Raw genomic sequence first — 26,651 nt, 5'->3', positions numbered from 1 at the left:
AACACCATCCAGAATCAGACATGCCAACATCCACTGCCTCCACTGTGTCCCTTTCCTCCTCCTCGTCCACCTGCATCTCCACTCACACCTGCAAGCCCTACATCCTCATCCACTACCTCTATCACCATCATGCCTATCAGTACATACCCCTCACTGGCCGTCACCACCCCCACATCCATGCACACGTCCGCTGTGTCCTCGCCCACTGTATCTGTGCCCCCTCCTCTCAAAGTACACAAACACAAGCACTCAGACACCCAAAAGCCATCCACCTCACAACAGCCTCCAGGCCATGCACCTGCACCCAAAAACAGCTGATAGACTCCTCCAACAACCACTCCCCCTTCCTCCACTCCCAAACTTTCATCCTCTTCCCACCCTAGTGTCCCTAAAAAATGTTTCCTCTCCACCCTTGACCTCTTCCCTGCCCTTCCACCCCCGTCCTTAACTTCAGGCCAGGGAAGGCAGAACCCAGGCCAGCACCTCAGCCACCCAGTTCACGGCCACTGTAGTTTTGGCAGCTACTGCAGGTGTGAAAGGCTCCAAGGAGACACCCGTCAGCACTGCCAGGGTGCCTGCACCAGCTGGCAGGGGCAAGAACGGACCACCAGCTACCAAGGGCAAGGAGGCACCACCAGCTGGCAAGGGCAAGGAGGCACCACCAGCTGGCAAGGGTAAGAAGGGACCACCAGCTACCAATGGCAAGGAGGCACCACCAGCTGGAAAGGGCAAGAAGGGACCACCAGCTGCCAAGGGCAAAGACAAAGGTCCGGCCACTGCAGGCTGGATGGATAGGGGGCCTGGTGCTGGAGCTCGATCTGAGCACACAACACCAACCATGGCACTTCAGCCGTCTGAGGCTGCAGGGGAAGGGCTGGAGCCTCCCCAACCCACTGCCAGCACCAACACCAGCACCGCCACCAGCACCGCCATCTGCACCACTGTCAGCACCACTGCCAGCAGCAGCAGGCCCAGTGGGCAGCCGTCTGAGGCTGCAGGGGAAGGGCTGGTGCCTCCCCCACCACTGACAGCACCGACACCAGCACCGGCACTACCACCACTGTGCAGCCATCACCTCCGGCGGATAGACTGTAGTCATGCCTCCATGGAGTGTCATGCACCCTGCCCACTGCAAATCTCGTGGGTCTGACACTCAGGTGAGAGACTGTGTCCTGGCACTCCCCAAGTGCTGCATCACTGGGCACAAACCCCCCTCTAGAACCAGTGGAAGAAGGCATCCACTCACCGCATCCTTGCCAGGATGAAGCACACTGGGCACAAAGCCCCCTCCAGAAGCAGTGGAAGAAGGCATCCACTCACCGCATCCTTGCCAGGATGAAGCAGACTGGGCACAAAGCCCCCTTCAGAACCAGCGGAAGAAGGCATCCACTCACTGCATCCTTGTTCCTACCACCGTGGCGGTCGGTGTGTTAAAGTGGCTGTCTGTGTTGGCGGTTTCCGACGTGGTCATAACTCCATTTCTTTTACCGCCGGCCTGTTGGCAGTATTACCGATGATTTATCATAGACTGCCAGGGTTGTAATGAGGGCCATAGCTCTTTGCTATATCTCCATCTGTTTTGAAGGAGACACCTGTGGTAGTTAGAGAGAGATGCCTGGGTAAATGGAATAATCCTTTAAAACCTATTGCTGCAAGGTGGTCTAGGAGAAATGGAATAATCACTAAAAAATTAATTCTGCTGCTGTTGTATCTGTAGTGCACCATGGCCAATTGTTGTCTAGGCGGAGAAGGAATTATTATACACCTAAAAAAATGAATGCTGCAGCACGGCTGTGTGCCTATGATGGATGGATGGATAGATGGATGGAGGAATGGATTGATGGATGGATGGATGGATGGATGGGTCAAGGCAAAATGCAGGATTAACAAAATTGAAATAATTCAAAAATAAAAAAACAAATCTTTGAAAATTAAAACAATAAACAAGAAATTAAATTGAGAACATTCAAATAAAAAATAAAAAAATGTAAGCTTAAATGAAACAACTGATCAGTGATTGCCAATGTTTGTCTGTATGCCCATGCAAGGGCACATTGGCTGCATGCACAAAATGTCTTTGCCATAGGCTTGCATTTGCTCTTTCTTCTCCTTGCTCCTTGTTGTTGTTTGACTATGTAGGTGGCGGCCATGTTGTGTATGGTGCGCTGACTTCATTACTTTGAAAGTGAAAGTGAAATTAGCCAATCATCTCATTTCACTTTCACTGCTTTGGTGCTCCTGGGGCTAGCTCAGCCCCCTGAACACCAGAAAACACAGAAGATGTATCGTTAAAAAAGGGGAGAATCTCCCCTTTCCAATAGGACTTGTTCCTAGTGGAATCCTACTTGTGGATTGCCCATGGTCAGTGATCTCCATGCAGGAATCCACTCCACTAGACACTAGGGATTGTTTTCGGGAGCAGGGAGCAGCCCCTTAGACAAGGGATGCTCCCAACATTTGGGAATACATTTTGGCCATTTTCTGCCCCCATGTTGGTAGATTGGCCTTTCTTGTACACCAATCTGCCCTCGGGGTTCAGAATGCCACTAGACACAAGGGATATTAGAAATATAAGTTGAGGAATGGCCCCTTGGGCAAGGGCCATTCCCCATTATGGGGTGATTATTTTGGCCATTTTCTGCCCCCCCCCAGAAACACATTGGCCTTATTTTAGGAGAAGCTGCCCTGGGGGAAGAAAACCATTAGGTACCAGGGATTGTTTTTTTTAATTTTATTTGTAGGGGTGGGGGGTGCCCAACATGGACATGGCTGTGCCCCACCCATTCCACCAAAACTAACTGTCTTTTCCCCACCTGTCCCCTAGGGGAGCTGAAATCCCACTGGAGACCAGGGATTATTATTTGATTGTATAGGTGGGGGCTGCCCAGCATTGACATGGGCATGCCCCCACTATCTAAAAATAGTGAAACATCGTTCTGCCCCTGGAGTGGCAGATGGGGCTAATTACCCCCACCATCTCCCTTTGGGGGTCAGAAGGCCGACTGGACACCAGGGATGACTTTTTTTTTTTGTGTGTCAATGGGGCTGCCCAGCATGGGCATGACCATGCCCCCCTGTGAGAGAACAGGGCTGATTGCAGAGGCCCCCTAACCTTTTGCCGCCATTTTCCACTTTTTGCTGGTGTTTTCCTGACACGGATGGTGCCCTGGGTACTGTGAACCAGTCCCAGGCCATGTGCTCTGTGCAAAATCAGTATACAAATTAGGCTAATTATAATTGGCTAAGTCAACCTATCTATAAGTCCCTAGTAAATGTTAGGGCATGTATGTTTAGGGACCCTAGCATAGGGAGTGCACCCATAGGTGCACTGCTGAGGTGCCCAGTGTCATTTTAAAGGCAGGCCTGCCTTGCTGGCTGCTTTTAAATTAATGTTACATGCAAATTCGACTTTGGAATTAAAAGTAGTTACAAAGTCCTAAACTTCCTTTTGTTGTACATATAGGTCACCCCTAAGGTGTGCCCTATCTGCCCATATGGCTTGGTGCCATGTAACTATAAGCAGGGACCTTATAAAAATAGTTGTATACGCCCTAGTGAGGTAAAACAGCCACATTTGTTTTTCCCTCATTGTAGTGAATGGCCTCCATAGGCTAGAAAGGGGAGACTTTGGGGGTCATTCTGACCCTGGCGGTAAAAGGCAGTTACCGCCGGTCAGAAGACCGCCATAACACCACCGCGGCCGCGGTAACCCGCCAGGGTCATTCTGACCCACAACTGCCAAGCCGCCAAAAACCCGACCTCCACTAAAGGCCGCCACATCAGCGATAAACTGGAGATGACCAAACCTCCACCGTCACGCCAACAGAAATACGCCCATGCCATTACGACCCACGAATCCACGCCGTGGTCTTTCAACCGCGGTATCCCATTGGCGGTACACACCGCCGCGGTCAAAATACACACACCTTAACAAAACACAGCCACATTGGCTAATTCAAAATACACACACCTGATACACATACAAACACCATTCCCACACAATCAATACGATATAAAACACACACCCACATCACCCACAAACCCCCACAAATCGAAATTCAGAGACAAGGCGCAATACACAGAGAGAGAGCACAGGGAACGCAAACCACAACACACACAGGAACCCAACATCATCCCCCACACTACATCTACGCACAAAACACCACACACCACTACACTCATCACCACAAACACCACCCCACACCTCATCCACACCACCCCATGGCACCCCAAAGACACCCCAGGTTCTCGGACCAAGAACTCAGGGTCATGGTGGAGGAAATAATTAGGGTAGAGCCCCAGCTCTTCGGCACACACGTGCAGCACACCACAATAGCCAGGAAGGTGGAGCTATGGCAAAGGATCGTCGACAGGGTCAACGCTGTGGGACAGCATCCCAGAAATCGGGAAGACATCCGAAAGCGCTGGAACGACCTACGGGGGAAGGTGCGGGCGATGGTGTCAAGACACAACATCGCTGTGCAGAAGACTGGCGGCGGACCCCCACCCACTCCACCCGAATTCACAGCATGGGAGCAAGAGGTCTTGAACATCCTGCATCCTGAGGGCCTCGCTGGAGTAGGCGGAGGAATGGACTCTGGTAAGTCTAATCTCAACTACTTCCTCCCCCCCAACCACCAGCATGCCAACCCCCACCCCCACCCTCACCCTCAAACCCCCAGCACATATCCTCCCTGCTAATGTCTCACCAGCACAACCCACCCAAACCAACACCAACCCCTGAATGCCAACACAAACCATGGACACCCATCACCTAAGCATGACCACTGCACATACCCATCCCCCCCCCAAACCACCCTCACAACTCCTCCCACAAGGGAATGCCAGCACTGGGGGACAAGGGCACCCACAATTCGCATGCCATGGCACACACAGAAGCAATAACCATACTCTTTTACCCCTGCAGGGCCCGAACGCCAACACACCGGCCCGGAGGGTCCAGAAATGTCCATCCCACCCCCAGAACAGGCCCCCAGTGATGACAGCAGCTCTGTCGACCTAGAACCTGATGACCAGCCCGGACCATCGGGGACCTCTGGACAGTCGGTTCCCCTCAGGCAGCCACAGGCCACAGCAGACCTACCCCCCTCTGGAAACCCCAGCACAGCACCCACCCAGCGGGCCCATGCCTCTGTCTCCAGGACAGGTCAAGCAGCGGTGTGTCTACCACCACAGGGCACCCAGGGCAACCCACCACCCCAACAACAACAGGGACCTGGGGGCAGTGGTAGTGGGCACACCGTTCAGGGGACAGAGGCCCAGGAACAAAGGGGAACTGGGAGGGCTGCTGTGCGACAGAGGGAGGACAGGCCTAGGGAACCCACTGTCCAAGAGGCCCTCACCACCATCATGGGAGCGTACCACCACTCCCAAGAGACGATGGCGACGGTCCTGGCCAGGTTCCAGGAGATCCAGGCCATGCAGGAGGGCCAGTACAGGGGGTTCCGGGAAGAACTACGCAGCATCAGTTCCGCAATGGGTACAATCGTGGTGGCACTCAACCAGATTGTCACCACATTTTGGACCATGTGGCCCCCCAAAGGGCCCCTGCCACTAGCATGGAGGAAGAACAGCCCACCACCTCCGCCGGCGCTAGTGGTCAGGAGGCCCCGACACAATAGCAACGGCCCACCCGGACCCCACCCCCTGCAGAACATGAACCAACCCGCAAGAAAGGCCTGAGATCGAGGAAGAAGACAGAGTAGAATGTCAAGACCCCCGCCATGCACGGATCCCCCCGGATGTCATCCCACTGTCCCACTTGTTCACCCTGTCCAACCTTGAACTGCCCCTGCTCCACCTTCCACAGGCATATGGACAATGCACCTGTGCGAACGTGAGTCTGGACTCTGCCATGGACATGCCTCCACCATCACCCATCACCCTTTTTGAACTATACACCAATTTTTGCACTTCAATAAACACAATTATTGCACAAAAACCATCTGGAGTCTGCTATTTATTTTTTTAAACCAAATGTATTCGATATAACCAACCAAAAATGTCCAAATACATTGTGATGACAACATACCAGTGTCACACAGCGGTAGTCCATGGGGAAATAAACCAGAGGGCACTCTGTGGGGACCACATCACTGAAATAGGAAGGCAAATTCACAGCTAAGTTACCATACATTGGGGTGAAAGGTCAGACAGTAGAGAGCCAGTACTGTTACAGATATAATAATATGCAGGAGTAGATTCTTACCTGTGTGTTACTGGAAATACTGCAGTATCACTCTGTCCCTGTTGTCTGTGTCGTCCTCTTCGTCTTCCTCCTTTTCACTCTCCGCAGGCTCCACAGCGGCCACAACACCACCATCTGGACCATCCTCCTGCAGGAAAGGCACCTGGCGTCGCAAAGCCAGGTTGTAAAGCATGCAGCAGGCCACGATGATATGACACACCTTCTTTGGTGAGTACATTAGGGATCCACCTGTCATATGCAGGCACCTAAACCTGGCCTTCAGGAGGCCGAAGGTCCGCTCGATCACCCTCCTAGTACGCCCATGGGCCTCATTGTACCGTTCCTCTGCCCTTGTCCTGGGATTCCTCACTGGGGTCAATAGCCAAGGCAGGTTGGGGTAACCAGAGTCACCAATTAGCCACACACGCTGTCTCTGTAGCTGTTCCATCACATAAGGGATGCTGCTATTTCGCATGACGTACGTGTCATGCACTGACCCTGGGAACTTGGCATTTACATGGGAGATGTACTGGTCAGCCAAACAGACCACCTGGACATTCATGGAATGATAACTTTTTCGGTTCCTGTACACCTGTTCATTGTCTTTTGGGGGGACCAAAGCCACATGGGTACCATCAATGGCACCAATGATATTGGGAATGTGTCCAAGGGCATAGAAATCACCCTTCACTGTAGGCAAGTCACCCACCTCAGGGAAAATGATGTAGCTCCGCATGTATTTCATCAGGGCAGACAACACTCTGGACAACACCCTTGAAAACATAGGCTGAGACATCCCAGATGAAATGGCCACTGTAGTTTGAAATGATCCACTAGCCAAAAAATGGAGTACTGACAGCACCTGCACTAGAGGCGGAATCCCTGTGGGTTGGCGGATGGGTGACATCAGGTCTGGCTCCAGCTGGGCACACAGTTCCTGTATAGTGGCACTGTTGAGTCTGTAGGTGAGTATGACATTGTCGACAGGTCCACCAGCGGTCTGTACACGGGAACATTCCTCCATCTCCTCGCAAGTCCCAGCGGACGGTGCCTAGGAAGGACAACATGGAGCACAGAGTCAATCAACCCACAGGTAAGTTCCCACAGCCTGCACAGTACACGAATCTCTCTGGATTGAATAGCTTGTATGAGTGTCGATGCAAGGCCTAGCCATGTGTGACGCAGTAGGAATTAAGCCATGTGGGCCCTTGAAATGGCGGCTGCCTGACCTGTGAAGTGTGACAATGTGAATTGAGGTCATTGCGCTGGCGTGGCACGCCGCGGCAGTAGGCGGTCGAAGACCGCGGCGCAAAGCAGCATTGGTTAACATTGAACCCTATGGGTTTCAGGAGCCAATGACGATGTGCGCCGGCGGTCGCGGTACGCACCGCCGCGGGCGTGACCGCCATTTTCTCTCTGCTTAATCACACGAGACCTGAGCATCCACGGAGAGGACCTATACTGCAAGTGCTGCTGTGACCTCGGTCTGGAAGTGACAATGGCTGCTGCGACTGGGGAAAGGGCCCCCGCCTTCAGTTCCGAAGAGTTGGAGAAGCTCGTGGACGGGGTCCTCCCCCAGTATGCGCTACTCTACAGTCTTCCAGACCAACAGGTGAGTACACGGGGGCCAATGCATAGTGGGCAATGCCTGTGATGAGTGGGGTGGATGTACGATGGAGGGGAGGGGAGCGAATTACGAATGCATGGCACGACAGATGAGAGCATGTGCCACCTGGCAAGTTTGGGGAGGGGGGCCACTCACATCGAGCATGCAGAAAAGTGATGATGTTTCTTTTCCCCCTCTGTACATGTCACATAGGTCAGCGCCCATCAAAAGATCGATATTTGGCGTGCCATCGCCAGGGACGTCCGAGCCCTGGGGGTCCACAACAGACGGGGCACCCACTGCCACAAGAGGTGGGAGGACATCTGCCACGGGAGCAGGAAGACCGCCGAGGCTCTGCTGGGGATGGCCTCCCAACCTAGGAGGGGTGCCAGTCGTACCTTGACCCCCCTGATGTCCCGGATCCTGGCGGTGGCCTACCCCGATTTAGATGGGCGCTTGAGGACATCACAGCAGACACAAGGGGGTGAGTACCAGCACATTCAGCTATATTTGCGCGCAGTGGAGGTGCCTGGGTGGGGGAGGAGGGCTGTGGGTATCCCTAGGCCAGGGCGATTTCTGTAGGCTAGGCCCCTCCGTGAGGTATGGTCCTGTGCCCCCGCCCCCCACCTCTGTAGGGTGCCTAGTAACGCTATTCATGGACCTGTGTATTCTGTGTGGGCAGTTGTCGCCCATAGGCTTGTAGGGCATGTCCCAGGGAATGGGTAGTGTACCCCAAGTGCGCAGCGTAGTGCAGGGGGCTTCTGTGTCTGTCCTCTCCGCCAACGGTGTCCATAATGCATGCACTCAACTTGTCTTTATTTCTCCATCCCCCCCCCCATTTTCTTTGTTTTTCAGTGAATGTGTGCATTAGCATCATCAGGCGGAGGAGAAGCGGCATCGGCGCAAGAGGGAGCTGCATCTCACATGGCCCCGGAGGGCCATGCAACGGACTCCGACATGACCAGTGAGACGGAGGGTGAGGGGGGCTCCACCACGGGGACCCGTGCAGACGTCAGTGACACCGTCACGTCCTCGGATGGGAGCTCCCTTGCGGTGGCGGCAACATCCGTGCCCACCCATACTACAGGTACAGCCGCCACCCAGCGCACCAGCTCCGCCCTCCCAGCAGCCCCTTGGCCTTCGGCCCGTGCCCGCACGGCCAGGAAGGCGGCCATCTCCTTCGCCCCAGGCACCTCAGGCCCTGCCCCAGTCACCCCTGCTGCCCTCAGTGAGGAGGTCATTGACCTCCTGAGGACCATCATTGTTGGGCAGTCTACCCTTTTGAATGCCATCCAGGGTGTGGAGAGGGAGGTGCATCAAAGCAATGCATACCTGGAGGGCCTTCATTCGGGTCAGGCTGCCCATCAGCGATCGTTCAACGCTCTGGCCTCAGCACTGACGGCAGCGATTGTCCCTGTCTCCAGCCTCCCTCTTCTAACTCCCTCCACCCAGTCCCACTCCCCTGTTCCTCTGCATATCCCATCCACACCTACAGACCAGCCTGCACACACCTCAACACCCAAGGGAAGCTCATCCAGACATAAGCACCACAGAACACACAAGCATTCACACAAGCAACATACAGATGCAGACATGCCAACAGCCACTACCTCCTCTGTGTCCCCCACCTCCTCGTCTCCCTCCTCCCTCCCTGTGACGTCTACACTCACACCTGCATGCACACCACCATCAGCCAGTACCCCCATCACCAGCACACCCTCCACACCAGTCCGCACACGTGCAGTCACCACCCCCACTGCCATGTACACGTCCCCTGTGTCCTCTCCCAGTGTGTCTGTCACCCCCGCTTCCAAACCACACAAACGCAGGCAGGCATCCAACCAACAGCCATCCACCTCACATCAGCCTCCAGCCCAAGCACCTGCACCCAAAGACACCAGACTTGACTCTCCTACAACCACATCCTCTTCCTCCACTCCCATACCCACTCCAGCTACCCTTCCCATGGCTCCTAAAAAACTAATCCTCTATAAACTGGACCTCTTTTCCTCACCTGACCCACCCCCTCCATCTCGTAAGAGTTCCAAAAACACCTCAGCCACCACCAGCCCAGCAACTCCCAAGAACGTCGTGGCTGGTTTTTGGAGTCCGCCCTTTCCTTGTGCAGGGACATCGGCCAGCAGCAAAGGCACAGCCAGCCCCCCCACCTGGGAAGGGGAGCAAAAAACTGAAGGGAAGGCGCGACAGGCCTGATACGCCTGCCCCCAAGGAGGGTAGCCTTGCACCGTCACCTGCCACATCGGGTAAGGGAGCCAAGGGCCACGGAGAGTCTGCCAAGGAGGGCAAGGGCAGCAAAGCGCAAAAGGCAGGGAGCAGCCGACCTGGCCAGAAGGACCCCACCAGCCCCATTCCAGGGGTATCGGAGGAGACCCAGGGCCCCAGGACTCCATCACAGGAGGGCCCCGCAACGGAAAGGTCCGATGCTGACTGAGCAGGAAGTATTGGCCAGGTGTGGTTCACTCGAAACACAAGACAGGCACCGCTGAACAGGGCCCCGCCAAGACAGGCACCGCTGAACAGGTCCCCGCCGTGAGAAGCACCGCTGAACAGGTCCCCGCCGTGAGGAGCACCACTGAACAGGGCCCCGCCGTGAGGAGCACCGCTGAACAGGTCCCCGCCGTGAGAAGCACCGCTGAACAGGGCCCCGCCGTGAGAAGCACCGCTGAACAGGGCCCCGCCTAGACAGGCACCGCTGAACAGGGCCCCGCCGTGAGAAGCACCGCTAAACAGGTCCCCGCCGTGAGAAGCACCGCTGAACAGGTCCCCGCCGTGAGGAGCACCGCTGAACAGGGCCCCGCCGTGAGGAGCACCGCGGAACAGGTCCCCGCCGTGAGAAGCACCGCTAAACAGGGCCCCGCCGTGAAAAGCACCGCTGAACAGGGCCCCGCCAAGACAGGCACCGCTGAACAGGGCCCCGCCGTGAGAAGCACCGCTGAACAGGTCCCCGCCGTGAGAAGCACCGCTGAACAGGGCCCCGCCAAGACAGGCACCGATGAACAGGGCCCTCCTGTCAAGCACCGCTCCGCTGGGGCCTCCTGTCAAGCACCGCTCCGCTGGGCCCTCATCTCAAGCACCGCTCCGCTGGGCCCTCCTGTCAAGCACCGCTCCGCTGGGCCCTCCTGTCAAGCACCGCTCTGCTGGGGCCTCCTGTCAAGCACCGCTCCGCTGGGCCCTCATCTCAAGCACCGCTCCGCTGGGCCCTCCTGTCAAGCACCGCTCCGCTGGGCCCTTCATCTCAAGCACCGCTCCGCTGGGCCCTCCTGTCAAGCACCGCTCCGCTGGGACCTCATCTCAAGCACCGCTCCGCTGGGCCCTCCTGTCAAGCACCGCTCCGCTGGGCCCTCCTGTCAAGCACCGCTCCGCTGGGCCCTTCATCTCAAGCACCGCTCCGCTGGGCACTCCTGTCAAGCACCGCTCCGCTGGGCCCTCCTGTCAATCACCGCTCTGCTGGGCCCTCCTGTCAAGCACCGCTCCGCTGAGGCCTCCTGTCAAGCACCGCTCCGCTGGGCCCTCATCTCAAGCACCGCTCCGCTGGGCCCTCCTGTCAAGCACCGCTCCGCTGGGCCCTCCTGTCAAGCACCGCTCCGCTGGGCCCTCATCTCAAGCACTGCTCCGCTGGGCCCTCCGGTCAAGCACCGCTCCGCTGGGCCCTTCATCTCAAGCACCGCTCCGCTTGGCCCTCCTGTCAAGCACCGCTCCGCTGGGGCCTCCTGTCAAGCACCGCTCCGCTGGGCCCTCATCTCAAGCACCGCTCCGCTGGGCCCTCCTGTCAAGCACCGCTCCGCTGGGCCCTCCTGTCAAGCACTGCTCCGCTGGGCCCTCATCTCAAGCACCGCTCCGCTGGGCCCTCCTGTCAAGCACCGCTCCGCTGGGCCCTCCTGTCAAGCACCGCTCCGCTGGGCCCTCCTGTCAAGCACCACTCCGCTGGGCCCTCCTGTCAAGCACCGCTCCGCTGGGCCCTCCTGTCAAGCACCGCTCCGCTGGGACCTCCTGTCAAGCACGGTCCGCTGGGCCCTCCTGTCAAGCACTGCTCCGCTGGGCCCTCCTGTCAAGCACCGCTCTGCTGGGGCCTCCTGTCAAGCACCGCTCCGCTGGGTCCTCATCTCAAGCACCGCTCCGCTGGGCCCTCCTGTCAAGCACCGCTCCGCTGGGCCCTTCATCTCAAGCACCGCTCCGCTGGGCCCTCCTGTCAAGCACCGCTCCGCTGGGCCCTCATCTCAAGCACCGCTCCGCTGGGCCCTCCTGTCAAGCACCGCTCCGCTGGGCCCTTCATCTCAAGCACCGCTCCGCTGGGCCCTCCTGTCAAGCACCGCTCCACTGGGCCCTCCTGTCAATCACCGCTCCGCTGGGCCCTCCTGTCAAGCACCGCTCCGCTGGGGCCTCCTGTCAAGCACCGCTCCGCTGGGCCCTCATCTCAAGCACCGCTCTGCTGGGCCCTCCTGTCAAGCACCGCTCCGCTGGGCCCTCCTGTCAAGCACTGCTCCGCTGGGGCCTCCTGTCAAGCACCGCTCCGCTGGGCCCTCATCTCAAGCACCGCTCCGCTGGGCCCTCCTGTCAAGCACCGCTCCGCTGGGCCCTTCATCTCAAGCACCGCTCCGCTGGGCCCTCCTGTCAAGCACCGCTCCGCTGGGGCCTCCTGTCAAGCACCGCTCCGCTGGGCCCTCATCTCAAGCACCGCTCCGCTGGGCCCTCCTGTCAAGCACCGCTCCACTGGGCCCTCCTGTCAAGCACCGCTCCGCTGGGCCCTCATCTCAAGCACCGCTCCGCTGGGCCCTCCTGTCAAGCACCGCTCCGCTGGGCCCTCCTGTCAAGCACCGCTCCGCTGGGCCCTCCTGTCAAGCACCACTCCGCTGGGCCCTCCTGTCAAGCACCGCTCCGCTGGGCCCTCCTGTCAAGCACCGCTCCGCTGGGACCTCCAGTCAAGCACGGTCCGCTGGGCCCTCCTGTCAAGCACCGCTCCGCTGGGCCCTCCTGTCAAGCACCGCTGGCCCATTGGCAGGCCGGGTTCTGTGTCGGGCAGGGCTTCACGAGGCACTCTGCCCACCATGCCTCCTCCATGACCAGTGGACTCTGTAATCCACCTGATGGACTGTGGCTTTGCACCCCCCAGGATGGCACAGTGGGCAATCCACCCACTGTAGAGACTTGAGAGACTGTGGCTTTGCACTCCCCAGGATGGCACAGTGGGCATGGAGGCCCTTCGTGGATCTGGCGTCGTGGAATCATGTGGCTCAGGTGCCCCCCCTTCCCTTCCCCCTGAGGTGCCAGTATTTTATTTTTGTGATGCCCCAGCAGTGTTCTCTCCAATGGACTCGATCTTGTGTGTGGGCTTTGCCCATGTGTTGCTGCACATTGGCCCACGGACATTTGGACTTTGCAAAACTGTGCCGGACTTTTGCTACTTGTATATATATAGTTCTAGATGTGTAATAATTCTTTATATATTGCTAAGTTCGCTATACTTAATTATTGCTATAATATAGTTCTATTTTTACAATCATTGCCTTTTGTCTTTGCATTTTTGTTTTGGGGGGTTTAGGGGTGTCACTCTGACTTTTCAATCTGCATTGGTGTGTAGGTATTTCGATGGGGGTGAGGGTGGGGGTGGGTGTGTGGCGTATGTGTGTGCCCGTAACCTTTCCTCCTCCCCCCTCCCCTGTGTCGTAGGTGCAGTACTCACCGTTGTCGTCTGCGGCGACGTTCGTGATCCTGGAAGAAGAGCAGGAAGGCAATGGCTGGGAGGATGTGGAGTTCCGGTTCCATGCTGTCCCTATTCCGCGTGGAGTGTGTCGAGGTGAGCGTTTTCCATTGGAAATGTCTGTTTCCGCCGTGTTTTTATCGGCAGGGCTCCCGCCCCGGAAACGGTGGCGGATTGGTGAGTTGTGATAGGGTGGGAGGCACATTGTCTGCCGCCTGGCTGTTGGCGGTTCCCGCCAGGGTCAGAATTCCATTTTTTGGACCGCCAGACTGTTGGCGGGTTGGCCGCCACTTTAACACTGACCGCCAGGGTCAGAATGACCCCCTTTATTTTAATTTTAAAAGTCCCCTTAAGTAACAGATACCAGAAGTTTGGTATCAAATTAATTGTGATAATAAATCCCACAACTTCCAGTTGTGGGGTGTAATATAACTTGCTCAGGTAAAGAGTTTTAAACTTTACCTGAAAAGTTGCCAACTTCAGCCTTGCAGTGTTTTTGCTGCTGTGCTCTGATTGGCCAGGCTGCCTTGATGAGGTGTGAAGTTGCCTGGCTTCACACAAAGAGATGTGCCTTGGGGAGGAGATCTCCCCTCAGCAAATGGTGAGGCAGGAAGTGGGATGGCTGCCAAACTGGTCTTCAAAGGCAGAGAAGGACATTTGGAGCAACCCAGCAACACCCCCACATCCTGCAAACCCAGACAATTAGGTGTCCTCTTGATTAGATTAGGAGAGGGCAGGAGAGGGGCGTGTTTAGGATTTTTAGCCACACCAGTGGGTGGGCTCAGCCAGATGTAACCTCCAAAAATCTCTTTCAGCCATGATGGATTGTTGAGGAATGTTGCTCCCTGGGATTGATTTTTGCCACACTTCCCAGGAAGTGGTCATCACAGGGGGAAGGACCCTGCCCCTGATTGAAGAACCAGGACCCCCCCTGTTTTTCACCCAGAAGCAGGGACAAAACTGGCAGACCTGCACCCACACCACAGATCCCTATCAGATTCCAACAAGGAAGAACTACAGGAGCAGAAGGACTGCCCTGCTGGACCCCTAACCTGCACCTGGACACTGCCCTCTGGAGGACTGCACCAGCTGCACTCTTGGGCTTCACCACTAAAATGATTTTACCTGTCTTCTACTGCTTCCAGAAGAGACTCCCTGTTTGCTACAGGTACAAAGGAGCTGCCCAGAGTCCCCTGCATCAAGTCCTGCAAGCAGAGCCCAGCTGACCAGTGTCCGGTGGCCATTTGAGGATTCTGACCAGGTGCATTCTGGGAATTGTAGTCCGAACTCCCAAAGAGCAACTCAGAGCTTCTGGAACCTTGGATCAAGTTGTGGACAATTCAAGGACACAAAGGACCTCTGGAAGAAGATCCAGAAGTTTGGAGACGTTTGGAGCAACTTCATAAGTTGAAGCGGTGCATTGTGGGAGTTGTAGACCCAGACCCGAAGAGGCACACCAGAACCTCTGAACCCTCGGCTGGTGCTGTGGGCCACTTTCCTGAATCAACCACTTCTGAAAGTAAGTGTGACAGTGTTACCTCGTGGGTGGCCTGAATTCTGGACTTTGTTCATTTCCAGTGTGACCTTTTTTTTTAACCCTTTGAGCGCTAGTTGCTTCTATGCGCTAGAAAGCATTAATTCTTTAAAAATTCATATCTCCGGTTTCCCTTATCCAATTTTATTCGTTTTTGTGAAATTTTAAAGATAAAAATATAAGATATTTTTATGAATTGATTTTGGATTTTTAAACTGTTTCCTGTGGTTTATTTAATTAATGTTTTGTGATATTTTAATGCTTTACACTCTGTCTCCTAAGTTAAACCTTGTCGCTCGTTGCCAAGCTACCAAGGGTTGGGCTAGGTTTAATTTACTTAGACCTAACTGGACCTAAGTGGAGGTTAGTGGCCTATTGCTAAGTGTAGGTACTTACCTGCCCTTACCAATAACCTATTTTCCAACACCCCCCTAAAAAAGGGAAACAGTCTTTTGACCCCCGGGAGTCATGTGTAGGGAAATATCCCCATGTGACTCACACAAGGGGGGCAGAAAGCCCACTAGACACCAGGGATTACTTTTTTTTCCTAGGGTGGGGGCTGCCCTGCATGGGCATGGCCATGCCAGAACCCCCTCAAAAATGGAGAAACAGTCTTTTTGCTCCCCTGAAGACTCAACCATCTCGTCCCAATGGCAAGCAAGAGGGTATTTGATTCTTTTGGGTGTTTTTTCCAAAAATGGGCCAGGAGATTTTGTCTAATTCTCAGGATGATTCCACTTGCAGTTCGCCCGCCAGGAACAGGATGGCGGTATGTGGTGTCGTGGGGCCCCTGGGGGCCCCTGCAGTGCCCATGCCAATGGCATGGGCACTGCAGGGGCCCCCGTAAGAGGGCCCCACAAAGAATTTCAGTGTCTGCTTAGCAGACACTGAAATTTGCGACGGGTGCAACTGCACCCGTCGCACCTTCCCACTACGCCGGCTCCATTCGGAGCCGGCTTCCTCGTGGGAAGGGGTTTCCTACTGGGCTGGCGGGCGGCCTTCTGGCGGTCGCCAGCCCAGCGGGAAAGCCAGAATGGCCTCCGCGGTCTTTTGACCGCGGAGCGGCCATATGGCGGTTCCCGCCAGGCGGGCGGCTACCGCCGCCCGCCAGCCTCAGAATGGGGCCCTAAATCTCTTGGGGAACAACCAGTATGTGAACGTTTCAACCAGTAAGATGATTTAGAACAGGGTCATCATCAGGACAATCATTAATTGTAGGAGACACCAATGATGGTAAGTAGGCCACATGACAATATTCTGTGCAGTTTTAATAAGGCATGAATAGCATTGAATCCAAGGTGCTGGCCTGCACACTTTCTGTCAGTCAATGGAAAGCCAAACAGTTAATGCTGCAAGCCACTCATTAGGCTCTGTAGAACAAGGGTTAAAACACACCCAACAACGCTGTTGTGACTAGGGGTGAAGCACTGCGCCTCCAGTGCGCATGACAGTCTGTATGCTGCACAGCGCAAAAGCTTTTGCCCCAATGATGACCCTTATGGATGAGCAAATGTTTTTTGTTAATAAATACAGTTAAACTTGTAACCTATTGCATGGGGTTTTATGTATAAATGTCACTGTGGAAGTCTAGGATTATACTTTCCCCTTCAGGACCATTTGTGTTCTAGACAGAGTTGGTCGGGTTAGGCAGGTTCCCCAGATCAGCCACACCCTCCCCTGTAGGCTTTTCGTTGCCTCATCAGGGCCAGCCTCCTCTCGGACCATGGGAGTTTCAGGAGCTGGTTTCCCACACCCCTTGTCCTTGCTTTTCTTGGCAGGCTCCTGGGCCATTCTTCCAGGGTCCAGGTTATCCATACTACTTTATCAGACTGCCATAGACTGTGTGGTCACTCTGGCAACCCAACATCTCGAAGTAGGACCTGAGCTCCACCTCCTTCCAGGATGTATGCTGTAGGTCATTGCCATACAGACAAACCATAGGTTTGGAAGGACTCACAGCTACCCTCAAGGAACCTAAAACTCCACCTATTCAAAGGGAACCAGAGCCACTGGGTAGTGACTCTCAGTTCTCAGCTGCAACAACTTGTTGGAATACATTAGGGACTACCTGCTCTAAGGACACGAGATGACATCTGATGGTTGTCATGCTGGTTCCAGTAGCTCCCAGAGCCTCCACCCTTTGCCCATTGCTGGTGACTCAGTACCTATATTTTGGAGTATTGCTAGGCACGAGGGTTCTCTGTACCATCCCTCTCTCACCCAGGGGCCACAGGGCAACCTGTACTCTGTCCCCCTCACTACCTGGGGTAATTTCCTCCCCAAGAGCTACATTAACCAACTATAGTGACTGCTCAATGGTGGGGGGCTGTGTCCGTATGGGGTACTTGTCATCTCCCTTGAAGTGCCTCTCCTATTGGCACTCATAACACATAGGGGGTGCCTTCCCTGAAGACTTTTTTTTGTAAACAAAGTTTATTGCAATTTCGATCAACCAGTGAGCAGGTAAACATAGTATAAGAGATCATCCAGTGATCTACATAGACTCTGAGGGCAAGAGCTTTTTCAATCTACACATCTCTGCACTAACAGCAATCTAATGTTGCAACATCTACCCTACCCCCCCTCCCTCAACCTCCCCAACATTGCCCCACCCCCCAGTGATGATATGGGTAGCATATCTGGACAGTTGTATTGTATGTAGGTGTGCTATGAAAGAGTCAACCCTCCGCTCACAATGTGAGAGTGTTTCCCCCGTCTAGTCCAACCGTAGAATCCTGCCCTGGGGTCATCCATAATGGCACCAATGGATTGGGTCTATTGGCAACTTCACAAAGCATCCAATCATCATTCAATCAGGGGACTGGACCCAATCGACATTCCTCCTTAAAGGAGTCTATTATCGCATCCCAACCTTGCGCCGCCTCCAGGGGCCGCCAACCCCTTCTGGCCTCACCATGTAGAACAGCGCTCTCGCACCCAGCCCACCTAGTTAGTTCTCTAGTCCATTGGGACAGTCTCGGCCCAACTGGATTCTTCCAGGTCATCGCTATTTCCCTCTTGGCCAGTACGTAGGCCAAGTCCCGGAACCTGTTGGTTATTTTGTACTTAGCCGTGCGTGGAAACCAGCCAAGCAGACAATGACCTATTGTGCAGGGGACTTCCATTCCTATCGCTCCAGCCACCAGTCGGCTCACCTCCTCCCAATACACCTCCGCCTTAGGGCAGCTCCAGAACATATGCCTAAATTCCGCCTTCTCTAGCCCGCATCTCGGGCAATGTACTCCTTCCACTCCAAAGTACCTGCTGATCCGCTCAGGGGTGAGATATGCCCTATGTAGTACATAAAAATTAATCAGCTTAAATCTGGCATTGCAAGTCATTTTGGGGAAGCCCCCCAGAATACGCTCCCAGTCCACATCGGATATAGTTGTGTCCAGGTCTACTTCCCAGGACGATTTGAGCTGAGTCAAAGGTATGGTCCTATCCGCCTGAACCCTGCTGTAGAGATTAGAAACTGCCTCAAAGGTGCCAGAAGAAGTCACCAAATATGTACAGGTTGTTTGTGCAGTGAGCTCTCCGGTCCGTCTCAGCCAATGTTTCCTGATACTAGCCACTACTGAGCCATATAATAAGAAGTGCCCTCCCTGTAGACCGAATTGTGTCTGAAGGACTTCAAACGGCATCAGCGTCCCCTCCTTAAATAGTGCTCCTACCGTCTGTATCCCGGCCTCCACCCAGGACTGGAGTCCACCCCAGTCACCCCGATGGGGCAAAGCTCTTAGGGACAAGAGGGGCAGGTCAGGGGAGTAAGGGGCCTTTACTTTAAGTTTACGTAAGAAGCTCCTCCAACAGCGCGCAAGGACTTTAAATTCAAGGGACTCATGCGTCTCAGTACCCGGACACCCCAACAACAGTTCGTATAATCTAGTCTCTGGGGGAGTAAATGCCTTTACCTCCAACCCTGTCGCTGCTCTGTTGGCTATCCATTGCGCCAACCACTGGAGCTGCGCTGCCAAGTAGTAAGCCACAAAGTCCGGGACTGCTAGGCCTCCATCTGGGGACCGCCTCTGAAGTTTGGCCAGAGCCACTCGCTTCCGTCCACCCCCCCAGATAAAGGCTATGACCATGGACTCCAGTTCTGCAAACATGGTCTTAGGAATCCATACTGGCAGGACCGTGAAGTGATACAGGAGGCGAGGCAACACCACCATTTTAAGGATGGCTACCCTCCCCGCTACAGATAGAGGTAAGGTTTGCCAGAAAGCCATGTTGGAACGGAGGGACCGCAATGAGCCTCCGATATTGCTGTCTATTATATCTTGTGGGTCATGGAAAATCCTGACCCCCAAGTATGAGAGGCATCTTGGAACCCACTGCACATTTCCCAACTCCAATGGTGGGGCTACAGTAGCGTTCAAAGGAAACAGGCCGGTCTTGCCCCAATTCACCCGAAGTCCAGAAAGCTCACCAAACTGCGAAAGCATTTGTTGGGTTCGGGGAAGGTCTCTGTGTACATCGTCTAAGAAGATCAACAGGTCATCCGCATACAACGCTATCTGATGACTCTTGCTCCCCGCCACTATGCCGGGACCCCCACCACCACCGCGCGCTGCGGCTGCCAATGGCTCCATAGCCAGTGCAAACAGCAGCGGTGATAGGGGACACCCCTGTCTGGTACCTCGCTCAACGACATAAGGTCTGGATATAGTCCGTCCTGTCCGTACCCTAGCAGTGGGCTCAGTATACAACAATCTGACCCAGGCAATGTATTCAGGTCCGAAACGAAGGCGGACATCACTGTATAAAGGAAAGCCCACTCCAAGCTATCAAAGGCCTTTTCTATATCGACTGCAAGCACTCCAGGGGCTGGGCTAGTCGAATTCCGATCGTTCATGACCGCTATAAATCTGCGTATGTTATCTGCTGTGTTGCGCCCCGGGATGAACCCTGCCTGGTCAGTATGTATTAGTGTTGCCATGTGGGGGAGCAGCCTAGAGGCCAGTACCTTGCTGAGGATCTTGTAATCCAGGTTCAGCATGGATAAAGGTCTGTATGCCCCGGCTTCCGCAGGATTTTTCCCAGGTTTAAGCAAGGGCACTTACCGTCTCCCTCGCTGTTGCCGGCAAAATTCCTCGGTCTCTGGCGGATTGATATAGAATCTCGAGCCTAGGAGCTAACAAATCTATATACATGGCGTAGAATTTGATAGGGAGACCATCTGTCCCCGGAGTATTTCCCCTCGATAGTTCACTAATGGCCCTCCGAATCTCTGGTTGTGTAATGGCGCCCTCAAGTTGTGTCGCAGCGTCCGGTGGTAGTGTCTGCAACTGCAGTCCAGATACATAACTATCGGTGGAGTTACTGTCAGGACGAAGAGTGCTTTTATATAATCGTTCGTAAAAGGTCATGAGCTGAGAGTTAATTTGCTCCTGCCCGTGAAGGGGATTCCCCCCCCTCCGATATCATCTCCAGGATAGGTGATGTCTTATGCGTTTGCAATACTACCCATGCTCACATCCGACCCGCTTTGTCTCTCTCCCCGTGTGCTCGTGTGATATAGTTTTGGTAGTCGAAGCATCGAAGACGCTCTACACAGTCAGCGACCGTTGCTCTAAGCTCTAAGATAGTAGGTTGAAGGAGCGGATTTTCAGGCCTTTTTTTCTCCACCTCTCGCAGCTCACTCTCCGCTTGTTCAGTGTCCCTAAGTAGAGTCCTTCGGACCCCCACCGCTCCCGCAATACAGCGCCCCCGCACCACCACTTTAAAAGCGTCCCATTCAATCAAGGGGTTATTGGTCGAAGCCTCGTTATCTACAAAGTAGTGGGTAATATGCGTCTTCTAGGGACTCAGTCTTCAGCCGCCAGGTGGGGATGGCCTTCCCTGAAGACTTACCATCAGGGAACCATCTTATTTTATTTTTAGTTGGGGGATTTGAGCTCTCACCAGAGAAACTAGTGTGGGGCCCCTTAGAGAACTACTTGCTTTTGTTTTTTATCTACCTCCTCCTTCTTCTGATGGGGACCCTGCCCACCCATGTGGGATCTCCCCCAGATGCCTTCTTATGGACCCTGGTGCTGATCCAGCAGTCTATCTCTTTAGGAAGCTCCCTGGGGTCAGAGAACTTATTGTCAATCAAGTGTCTGCAACACAAAGACTGCACAAGGGCTCCTTTGCAGTCAGTTTGCACAAACCCCTGATAATGTTTTACTTCACTGGTCTTCACCCAACCCTCCAGTGACTTGCAGAAAGTATCAACACAATCCATCCACTGTGGCCAAACCACATTTCCTGATTAGGGCCTCCTTTTGGGATAACTCATAATGACCTTGTACTCCAGATCCTGTAGGGTGTCTAACCCTTAACTAGAGGCATGCCTCCACAGACTAGCTACCCAATCCTCAGGGATTCTGTGCATCAACAAGGCAATCTTGTAAGCCTAAAAAACACTTATCAATGTTGTCTCCTACAACAAATTCATCCACTAAACCTTTAGGCACGTGCCCCCCCCATAGGGCACTGAAGAATTGCTGCCACCATTACCACTGGATTCCACTAGTGAAGTGATAATGCCCTCCTATGGTAGAAAGTGTAGTTTTTGCTTTAGCATCTTGTAACATTTTGATCTGCCAATTCCCTGCAGTCAAGTCAAAAGTGCTTAGATATTTGGCAGATGCCATTGTGTCTATTAGCTCATCTGGTCTGGGTATAGGGTAAGCTTCTGTTTGGTTACTGTATTGAGACCCCTATAGGCCACACAAAACCTAATTTCTCTCTTTCCTTCTTTGTTATGAGGTTTGGGGACAAGCTCCACTGGGCTAGCCCAGGGGCTATCAGAAGGCTCAAAAACCCCAAGTTTTTTTTAACTTCAGCTTTTATGCAATCTCTGACATGGTCAGGTTGCCTGTAGATTTTGACAGGTAAACTGTCTCCAGTGTCAATTGCATGTTCACACCAAGTAGTTGTACCAGGTGTGAGTGAGAAGAGTTCAGAAAACTGATCAAGGAGATTTTTACAGTCTTCCTTCGGCTCAGCAGTAAGGCAGTCTGCCAGAACCGCTGCCTCCACTAAACCATCAGTTTCAGTGGTGGAGAAGAGATCAGGGAGAGGGTCACTCTCTTCTTCCTGTCCCTAATCTGTAGCCGTGAGCAGGGTTAGGTCAGCCCTGACATAGAAGGCTTTAGGCGATTGACATGAAGTACCCTAAGGGGACTTCTGGCAGTGCCTAAGTCTACCAGGTAGGTGACCTCACCTTTTTTCTCTACAATTAGATGGGGTCCACTCTATTTGTCTTGGAGTGTTCTTGGGGCCACAGGCTCCAATGCCCACACCATCTGTCCTGGGTGGTACTCTGTCAGGACAGCCTTCTGGTCAAACCATTGCCTTTGGAGCTCTTGGCTGTCCTGAAGGTTTTTGCTGGCCTTTTTCATGTACTCAGCCATCCTACTTCTCAGGCCAAGTACATAGTCCAATATGCCCTGTTTTGGAGCTTTTAAAGGTTGTTCCCAACTTTCCTTAACAAGAGCAAGTGGACCCCTAGCAGGGTGACCAAAGAGGAGTCCAAAGGTTTCTGTAGCACACTCCTTTTTGGGGTACCTCCCTGTAGACAAAAAGGGAGGCATGGAAATAGGAAATCCCATCTACTTCTGAGTTTTTCCGGGAGTCCCATAATCATACCTTTGAGAGTTTTATTAAACCTCTCAACCAGTCCATTAATCTGTGGATGATAAGGGGTGGTGAACTTGTATGTAACACCACACTCCTTCCACATTGCTTTTAGGTATGCAGACATGTTACTATCTCTGTCTGACACCAATTCCTTAGGGAAGACCACTCTGGAACATCTTCCCAGGAGGGCCTTTGCCACTGCAGGAGCTGTAGTGGTCCTTAAGGGGATAGCTTCTGGGTACCTTTTGGCATCGTCCACCACCACAAGGATAAACCTATTACCAGAAGCAGTTGTAGGGTCAAGGAGGCCAACAATATCAACCCCTACCCTTTCAAAGGGCACCCCTACCACTGGCAGTGGCATTAAGGGGGCCTTTGGGGTGCCACCAGTCTTTCCACTGGCTTAGCAGGTGACACAGGAGCGTCAAAACTCCTTTGTGTCTTCTGACATATGGGGCAGTGAAAATGTGGAACAAGTCTTTCCAATGTTTTACTCTGGCCTAAATGCCCAGCTAAAGGGATGTCATGAGCCAGAGTTAGGAGGAATTACCTGTACTGAAGGGGGATGACCAGTCTCCTGGTGGCACCATGTTTAGGGTCTCTTGCTTCAGTATAAAGGAGATTATTCTCCCAGTATACTTCGTGTGTGTTAGTGACATCACAATTTTGCTGATTGACAGCTTGCTCTCTGAGGCCCTCCAGTGTGGTACGGGTTTGCTTTGCCACACTCAGCTCTTCCCTGGCAGGCCCCCCTGCACCCAAAAGCTCAGCTTTATCAGTTTCCAGCTCCTCTTGTGTAAGCTCTGCACAGGGAGAGAATTCCTCTTCCTCAAAAGGGGAATCATCTGTGGAGGGAGGGATAGTGGACAAGGGTTTGCCCTCCCTATCCCTAGTTTTTGGGAATACTTCGTCCATTGTTCCAGGATCCAAATTTCCCTGTCCTCTTTGCTTCTTGGCCTGATCCCTGATAAGAGCAAAGATATGCCCAGGAATGCCCAGCATTGCTTCATGGGACTCCAATTCCACTTCAGCCCAAGCTGAAGTCTCCAAATCATTGCCTAGTTGACATTCTACAGGTAAATCAGTGGTTACCACAACTTTATTTGGACCAGTAACCCCCCCACCCCCCAGTTGAGATTCACAACACCCATGGCGTGGCTTACTGTGTTGCTATGGGCATCTGTCACTTGGTACTGGTGACCAAGTAGGTGTTGCTCAGGGGCAACCAGTTTGTCCATCACCATGGTGACCCTGGCACTTGTGTCCCTGTAGGCGTCAACCTGAACACCATTAATCAGGGGTAGCTGCTTGTACTTATCCATATTACGGGGACAAGCAACTAAAGTGGCTAGGTTAATGCTACCATCAGAGACTAAAACAGCTTCAGTGATCTCCCTAACTAGATCAACCCCAACTACATTACCAATGATGAGCCCAGCTATACCCTTTGACTTTCTATTAGTAGTGGTTTTCCCACCACCACTGCTATAACTAGGGGCACTAGTGGTTGCAGTTGGGGTTATGGTGGTCGGAGGTTTGGCGTTTCTTTTTGGACAACGAGGATCAGTTGCCCAATGGCCTTCGGCTTTACACATATAACATCAAGTTTTTTTAAAATCTTTGTGAGAAGAGGATTTGGATCCACCACCCCCGAGGATTATTGTGGGCCTTATTAAGACTCTGATTGTTTTATTTATCTTTGTCACCGCCCTTGTCATGTGACTTTCCATCCTTCTTCTTGCCATCCTTGTCATCCCCTCTATGAGCTTTTTTGCTCACCCTTGTTCTGACCCATTTGTCTCCCTTATTCCCAATTTTTGGAGAGAGGTCAGATCTGAGTCCACAAGATTCTGATGTAACAAGTCAAACACACAATTATTCAAGATATGCTCTCTCAGAATCAAGTTACATAGGCTTTCATAATCAGTCACCTTACTGCCATGTAACCAACCTTCTATGGCCTTCACAGAACAGTCTACAAAGTCTGTCCAGTCCTGTGATGACTCCCTTCTGGTCTCTCTGAGCCTAAGTCTGTACTGTCAGTGGTTGAGCCCAGACCATCCAGGAGTGCATTTTTAATGACCTGGTAATTATCTGCATCATACTCTCTGACAATAAGGAGTCTGTCTCTCCCCTTGCCAGAGAAGGATAACCAAAGGGTACCAGCCCACTGTACATGAGGGACCCTCTGAACTTTATAGGCCCTCTCAAGTGCAGCAAACCACTTGTTGATGTCATCACCATCCTTGTAAGGAGGGACAACGTTGTGCAGATTTCTGGAATCAAATGAAGGTTCCCTATCATTTGTATTTCTACAACTGCTGCTGCCACCATGGAGAACTAACCCAAAACCCTGCCTCTCTTTATCCACAGCCAGGCATTCCCTGTCTAAGGCCAACTGCTGCTGCATTAGCTTCGGTCTGGCCTCCTCTAACCTCAGCTTTCTGAGTTCCCTATCTAGGGACTGGTCCTCAGGGTTAGAATTATGTGAAGCCTCTGAAACAGAGGTAACATGAGAGTGTGCAGAGGCAGACCTATCTCTAACAGGGGCCACTCTAGAGACCTGATCTCTAGGGGTGAATGGAGCCCTACTTGTGTGTGAACCCTTACAACTACCAGTTATACTAGAGGGCTTGTTGACAGATAGGTCTGTGGAAGGACCCTCCCCAGGATTGACATCTTGCTCCTCTGAGCCTTCCTGGTTGGAGTTGTCCTCTACCTCTTCCCCTGTCTGATCGGGACCAGTGCTGAGTCCCTGGTCATCTTGGAGGAGAAGATTTAAGAGGAACTCCTTATTGGGGTTCTTCCCAATCCCTAAACTTCTTTCAATACAGAGACCCCTCAAACTTTTAAAGTTAAGATTTTCATATGTTGTCTTGACAAATCTAGGGGTAGCTTCTGGTAACTTTTCAGAACTTCGCAAAATCTTTTGCAAATTTTAAAGAACTTTTAAGAAAGTTAGAAAATTGTTTCTAGGTATATATTATATATGCTCTAAGAATTGGAGCAAGCTTTTCTTGAGAAAAGCAAAGGTAACAAAGTGGTAAAGCAATTACAAGTACTTATCCCACCCCTGCACCACCAATGTAGAAGGCTGGCCTGCTTTGTAGTGGGTACCTTGGGTACTTACACCTTATACAAGGTCCAGTTATCTCTTATCAGTGAAGTAGTAGCGTTCTAGAAGCTTACACTGGTAGAGGTAGCTACAGCAGAGCAGCTTAGACTGGACTAGGAGACATGCCAAACTCATGCAATACCACTTATAGTTACAGAGTACTTATACAAAAGTAAAGACAATACTCAGTGTTACCAAAAATAAAGGTATTTATTTGGGTTTCACAGCCCCAAAAATATCTTAGAGGCGATACTCCTTCTGGAGGTAAGTATTATACACAAAATATACACTAGATACCAAAATTAGAAAAGTAAATAGTCATAGAACAATGCAAACAATAGGAAATGCTATAGAATGCAATGGGAGAAAATAGGTCTAGGGGCAGCACAAACCATATACTAAGAAAGTGAAATGTGAATCACAAATCCCCCCTAGACAAGTGTTGTGTGTGCAGAATTGCTTGGCAAGTGAGAATACAGTAAAGGTAAGTAAATTACCCAACCCCAGAGCCCAGAAAAGCAGGACTAAAGTACTGCAAGTTTCCTTAGGACACGCTACACCTCGTTTTTGGGATTTTGCAGCAGCCAACCAAGTCTGCAAAGAACAACTCCTGGATTATTGGACCTGAAGACCTGCAAAGGAATGGGACCAAGTCCAGAAGTCGAAAGAAGTTCCAGTAAGGGAAGGAGCCCCGGCCAACCCAGAAGAGGGTGCAAGAGAAGAGTCCACGGTTAGACAAAGACTGCAGAATTGCACCATAGCAAGATGCCAGCGAGTCCCTGCAAGATGCAAATGATGTCCCACAGCATGAAGATCGTTGCAGATGAGATTTTGTGTTGGAAG

Source organism: Pleurodeles waltl, chromosome 6, assembly GCF_031143425.1.
Source record: "Pleurodeles waltl isolate 20211129_DDA chromosome 6, aPleWal1.hap1.20221129, whole genome shotgun sequence".
NCBI lineage: Eukaryota > Metazoa > Chordata > Amphibia > Caudata > Salamandridae > Pleurodeles > Pleurodeles waltl.
This window is presented reverse-complemented; position numbering follows the sequence as displayed.